Source organism: Dicentrarchus labrax, unplaced genomic scaffold, assembly GCF_905237075.1.
Source record: "Dicentrarchus labrax unplaced genomic scaffold, dlabrax2021, whole genome shotgun sequence".
Taxonomy (NCBI): domain Eukaryota; kingdom Metazoa; phylum Chordata; class Actinopteri; family Moronidae; genus Dicentrarchus; species Dicentrarchus labrax.
The window spans coordinates 102,501-108,754 of NW_026136775.1; the positions used below are offsets into that span (position 1 = coordinate 102,501).

General features: G+C 50.9%; 1 long non-coding RNA gene across 2 annotated transcripts in view; it reads right to left on the minus strand.

Annotated features, from left to right (window-relative positions):
• Positions 1 to 5,644, minus strand: part of LOC127359817 (uncharacterized) — a 9,474-nt gene extending 3,830 nt beyond the window's left edge. Inside the window, exons 1-2 of one of the 2 annotated variants that reach the window (XR_007882968.1) lie at positions 5,428 to 5,644; positions 3,850 to 4,089 (exon numbers count right to left, since the gene is read on the minus strand). This is a non-coding gene — a long non-coding RNA (uncharacterized LOC127359817). Of the gene's footprint in view, positions 1 to 3,849; positions 4,261 to 5,427 lie in introns of those variants that run through there. The other variant, XR_007882967.1, reaches the window with a different exon arrangement.
• Between the last annotated feature and the right edge of the window lie 610 nt (positions 5,645 to 6,254).

Consider the following 6,254-nt stretch of genomic DNA (forward strand, 5'->3'; position numbering starts at 1 on the left):
TGTGGAGCTCCTGCAGTGTCACCTCTGCTGCCAGCTCGCTGTTGTCAGCCTCGCTGACCTGAGGGGAGACCACTGAGGAAGCTGCTGTGCACATCTGGATTATGTGTCCACTCACTCTTAAACAGGTTTCTGTAAAACTCTGCAGCATACTTCCTGATCTCAGATGAGTCTGAGACTTCGGAGCCGCTACCCGTTCGTAAAGAATGAATGGTCTTCCTTTGTCCATTTTTCCGCTCCAGCCCAAAGAAGAAGCGAGAGGGGGCATCCATCTGTGTGATGTTCATGAACCTAGACCTGACCAGAGCCCCCTGTGCTGAGACGCCCAGCAGGTTGGCTATGGCCGACTTTTTAGACTTGAGGGAATCTAAAAGCCCTCGATTTGCTGTAGAGTCTGCTAAAGTCTGCAGCTCCACCACCTGCGTCTCCAGATCTTTCATGGACCGGGTTAAGTCTGTAGTGACACCGCGAGTGAACTGCTGGCAGAGCTGTTTTATCTGTGTCTTACCAAAGTCCCACCACTGTTGTATGTTAGTGAAGGCAGGCCTGCTCTCTCTGTGGGATTCCCAAAAAAACTTAAAAGCAGTTTTAAAAGCCTGGTCATTTAAAAGGGCCGTGTTAAAATGCCAATAGGCGCTCTTTAAACGGATGTTTTTGATAAAAACACCACAGGAGACTAAAAAATGATCACTAAAACCCACAGGCTGAATAAAACACCTCTTAAAAATATTCAAATGGTGTTTAAAACAATAAAAGCGGTCCAGTCTGGCCAGAGATAAAACCCCCTCCCTACTGTGGCTCCAGGTGTACTGTCTGTGCTGACTGTTAAAAACCCTCCACACATCACTCAGCTCTTGGTTCTCCATCAGCTGTCTGAGTGTGTGAGATGAAGGAGGGTGTGGCTCAGGATGGTTCCTGTCTAGGGTTGGATTTTCTGTGCAGTTAAAATCACCCCCTAAAAACATAAAACCATCATCCTCACAGTTCTTAACACAGTCACTTAAAATGTTTAAAAATGCTACCCTGTCCACCGCGTTAGTGGGAGCATAGACATTTAAAAACACAAGTTTCACATTTTCAAAGACAGCTTTAACTTTCAATAAAACACCTGGAATGACTTCATCAACAGTAAAAGAAAAAGGTAAAAAACTCTGAGCAAATAAAATCCCCACTCCTCCACTCAGACTGGACCTGTGGCTTAAAACCACCTCCCCTTTAAAAGCCCTTTTCCAGTCACTTTCATTGTCTGTGGTGCTGTGAGTTTCCTGAACAAACATGACATCAATACTGCTAGTCTCCATCAGTTTAAAAGAGTGGCTCGTTTAAAATCAGACCTGGCCCCGTTCAGGTTTAAGGTGCTGATATTAAAATCACACATGGATAAAAAATAAACAGCAGTAAGAAGAGCAGTCAGTAAAAGGTAAAAACATCTAAAAATCATCTTCATCATTGATGATTTGAGCTTTTACCTTCAGTACGAGTTTTTTCAGTCTGTATATCTCTTGCTCTGTTAAAACCTCCTCCCCAAAGCTCTTCCTGGTGAGCGGCCTGGCTGACCTAATAAATAACTGCAGGTCGGGAAAGAAATCTCCTACATTAAGCAGCCTGGAGCCTTTAGTCTGCTCCAGGAAAGTTTTAATTTTCTCCGGAGAGTAGCCACGCTGAGAGTCCTCCTGAGTCAGGGGGAAATCACTCTCTGACTCTGTGGACATCTGGACACTCGTTTTCTTTGTTTTACTGTTTTTTTCAGATTCAGTGTTTTTTCTTTTCTGGGACATTTTGAGGAGATCGTCATCTGACATATCCTCCTCCATCATTTCTTCAATTATGTCACTCTGCTCACTTGTCATGGCTTCACTTTTTGCCTCAGAAGACACCCCAGGAACCAGAGCCCCCCAAAACACAGGACCCAGAGCCCCCCCCAAACACAGGAACCAGAGCCCCCCACACACAGGAACCAGAGCCCCCTCAACCACGGGGACCGGCACCGCGGAGGATCACCCGCGGCGGACAGCCCCACCGGAGCAGGAAAACCTGGCCCCATGGCAGCAACTGGAGTGCCCCACACGGTTACCGGGGCAGACGTCCGGCTTTACCACCCACCTCCACGGTCAACATGCTTCTCCTCTTACTGCGCTGTTTAAGAGGAGCAGACCCCCACCCAGACTCACAGGCCTCCATCTCTTCAGCCTCAGCTACTGTGCTCCCCTCACTCAGCTCACCTGCTAATTTACCTGTCTCACACGACTCACCTACAGCCTCACCTGCCTCTCTCTCCTTACCTGTCACCTCACCCGTTTCCCCTCCCACCTCCTCCCTCTCACTACTCACCTCAGTGCTCCCTCCAGCCTTGCTCTGCATCTCTTCCACCTGTTTCTCTGCAGCTCCTGCTTCTTTTTCTTGCCCTGCGGCACCGGCCCCCACCGGCCACCGCGGCCGACCGCCGCACCGCCGGAACGGGCCGGGCGGTCGGCCGCGGCAGCGGCGGGTACCGCCCGAATCCCCGCAGGAGCAGGCGGCGCGGGGGCGGCAGCCGGGGCACCGCGGCTCGGACAGGCCTCAATCAAATGTCCCTCTTCGCCACATCCGAAACATTTCACAGTGGATGATGTTGCAAAGAGGATGTACTCGAAATCATCCACACGGACTCTGAACCGGTAATCAAACTCTTCATTTTTGTTGTTCAGCAACATGAAGAGCTGTCTGCGGTGAGACACTACATGTCTCAGGAGGGGGAGACTTACAGCCCGACAGCACTTTTCTTATGGGTGACACCACCTTTCCATGTCTGGACAGCTCTTTAATCAGGAAATCATCACTGATGAACGGAGGAACGTTTGAAAGAGTGATCCTTGTAGCCGGCTGTATCAGCGGTATCACCGGCTCAAACATCCCATTCACTGTAATGCCCGTCTCCACCAACCTGTTCACCTGTTCCACCTTCTCCAGGAACAGAACCACCGCACTGTTCATCCGGGCAGCGGACTTCACAGAGCCGTGCCCGATGATTTCCCCCCACGGCCAGTGCTACCTCCTCCACCCTGCACGGAGAGCCGGCTCCGGTTTTAATGCCGTGCTTCCGTGTCAGCCTGGAGAAAACGCTGCTGGACGCCATACCGGCGCCTCAGAGCGAGGCTGACAAACAACAAACAAACACTAAACTAACCAACAAACAACCAAACACCAACCAAAACAACACTAAACTAACACAACTACATTCACAAACACAACACAACGAAAATATACCGAAAGAAAGAAATAGAAAGAGAGAAACACTCAACTTCATCCAACTCTTCCACTCACACTCCACTCAGAGAGAGAGAGAGAGAGACAGAGAGAGACAGAGACAGACAGAGAGAGAGAGAGACAGACAGAGAGAGAGAGAGAGAGACAGAGAGAGAGACAGAGAGAGACACAGAGAGAGAGACAGAGACAGACAGTGAGAGAGAGAGAGAGAGAGAGAGAGAGACAGACAGAGAAAGAGACAGACAGAGAGAGAGAGAGACAGACAAGAGAGAGAGAGAGACAGACAGAGAGAGAGACGGACAGAGAGAGAGAGACAGACAGACAGACAGAGAGAGAGAGAGAGAGAGAGAGAGAGAGACAGAGACAGACAGATGGACAGAGAGACAGGCAGAGAGAGAGAGAGACAGAGAGAGAGAGACACAGGCAGAGAGAGAGACATAGAGACAGGCAGAGAGACAGACAGAGGGAGAGAGGGAGAGAGAGAGAGACAGACAGGCGGAGAGAGAGACAGACAGACAGACAGACAGACAGACACTGTCGATCCTTGCTCCCTCCAGACTTTATAAATACTGTGACAGCTCAGAGGTCAGAGGTCAGGTGACCCACCTGTTCTGTAGTAAACCAGCAGCCTCTCTGACTCCAACTGCTCTGCTAAGCCCCGCCCCTCCCTCCAGGACCAGCAGCCAATCCCAGCTCAGGACCGGGACCCAGCACAACAGGAGAACCAATCAGCTCCAAGTAGCCTCCAGCCTGGTCCTGGTCCTGCCCCGGGGCATTGTGGGAGATGTAGTTCCAGTGAGGCAGGAAGACGGGATGATTCAGCCACAGAGGAGAAGGAGACAGGCACTGGAGAGAGACAGACAGACAGACAGACAGACAGACACAGACAGACAGACAGCTGTTAAACGTTCCTGGTCCAACAGACGAGAAAAGTAAGACTGTAAACACATCAATGACATCAGACCCTGAACGCATCACGCCGCAGGTGTTACGCCCTCAGACCCTGAACGCATCACGCCGCAGGTGTTACTCCCTCAGACCCTGAACGCATCACGCCGCAGGTGTTACTCCCTCAGACCCTGAACGCATCACGCCGCAGGTGTTACTCCCTCAGACCCTGAACGCACCACGCCGCAGGTGTTACTCCCTCAGACCCTGAATACATCACGCCGCAGGTGTTACTCCCTCAGACCCTGAATACATCACGCTGCAGGTGTTACGCCCTCAGACCCTGAACGCATCACGCCGCAGGTGTTACGCCCTCAGACCCTGAACGCATCACGCCGCAGGTGTTACTCCCCTCAGACCCTGAACGCATCACGCCGCAGGTGTTACTCCCTCAGACCCTGAACGCATCACGCCGCAGGTGTTACTCCCTCAGACCCTGAACGCACCACGCTGCAGGTGTAACGCCCTCAGACCCTGAACGCATCACGCTGCAGGTGTTACGCCCTCAGACCCTGAACGCACCACGCTGCAGGTGTTACGCCCTCAGACCCTGAACGCATCACGCCGCAGGTGTTACTCCCTCAGACCCTGAACGCACCACGCCGCAGGTGTTACGCCCTCAGACCCTGAACGCATCACGCCGCAGGTGTTACGCCCTCAGACACTGAACGCACCACGCTGCAGGTGTTACGCCCTCAGACCCTGAACGCATCACGCCGCAGGTGTTACGCCCTCAGACCCTGAATGCATCACGCTGCAGGTGTTACGCCCTCAGACCCTGAGCACCACGCTGCAGGTGTTACGCCCCTCAGACCCTGAACACATCACGCTGCAGGTGTTACTCCCTCAGACCCTGAACGCATCACGCTGCAGGTGTTACTCCCTCAGACCCTGAACGCACCACGCTGCAGGTGTTACGCCCTCAGACCCTGAACGCACCACGCTGCAGGTGTTACGCCCTCAGACCCTGAACACATCACGCTGCAGGTGTTACTCCCTCAGACCCTGAACGCATCACGCTGCAGGTGTTACTCCCTCAGACCCTGAACGCACCACGCTGCAGGTGTTACGCCCTCAGACCCTGAACGCATCACGCTGCAGGTGTTACTCCCTCAGACCCTGAACGCATCACGCTGCAGGTGTTACTCCCTCAGACCCTGAACACATCACGCTGCAGGTGTTACTCCCTCAGACCTTGAATGCATCGTGCTGCAGGTGTAACGCCCTCAGACTCACCTCACACCTGACGCTGCCGCTGGCGTCCGGCAGCCTCCACTCTCCGCCCCGCCCCTCTCTCAGACAGCCAATCAGCAGCAGGTTGACCCGCGGCAGAGCCCGGTGACCCGGCAGAGAAAGCTCCGCCTCCTTCGCCCACGCTCGCTGCCGATTGGTGCTCCAGAACAGGTTACTGACGCAGGCCAGGTGCTGGCGGGAGAGCAGCTCGGACAGGAGGTCAAAGTGTGTGACGGACATGTTCTCCTTTATCTTCTTCACCACACACACACTCAGCTGGTCCGAACACACACCTGAAACAGGCATTAAACAGACATTAAACAAATATTAAACAGACGTTAAACAGACATTAAACAGATATTAAACAGGCATTAAACAGATATTAAACAGACATTAAACAGATATTAAACAGGCATTAAACAGATATTAAACAGACATTAAACAGATATTAAACAGGCATTAAACAGACATTAAACAGACATTAGACAGATATTAAACAGACATTAAACAGACATTAAACAGACATTAAACAGATATTAAACAGGCATTAAACAGACATTAAACTGATATTAAACAGACATTAAACAAATATTAAACAGGCATTAAACAGACATTAAACAGACATTAAACAGATATTAAACAGGCATTAAACAGATATTAAACAGACATTAAACAGATATTAAACAGGCATTAAACAGACATTAAACAGACATTAGACAGATATTAAACAGACATTAAACAGACATTAAACAGACATTAAACAGATATTAAACAGGCATTAAACAGACATTAAACTGATATTAAACAGACATTAAACAGACATTAAACAG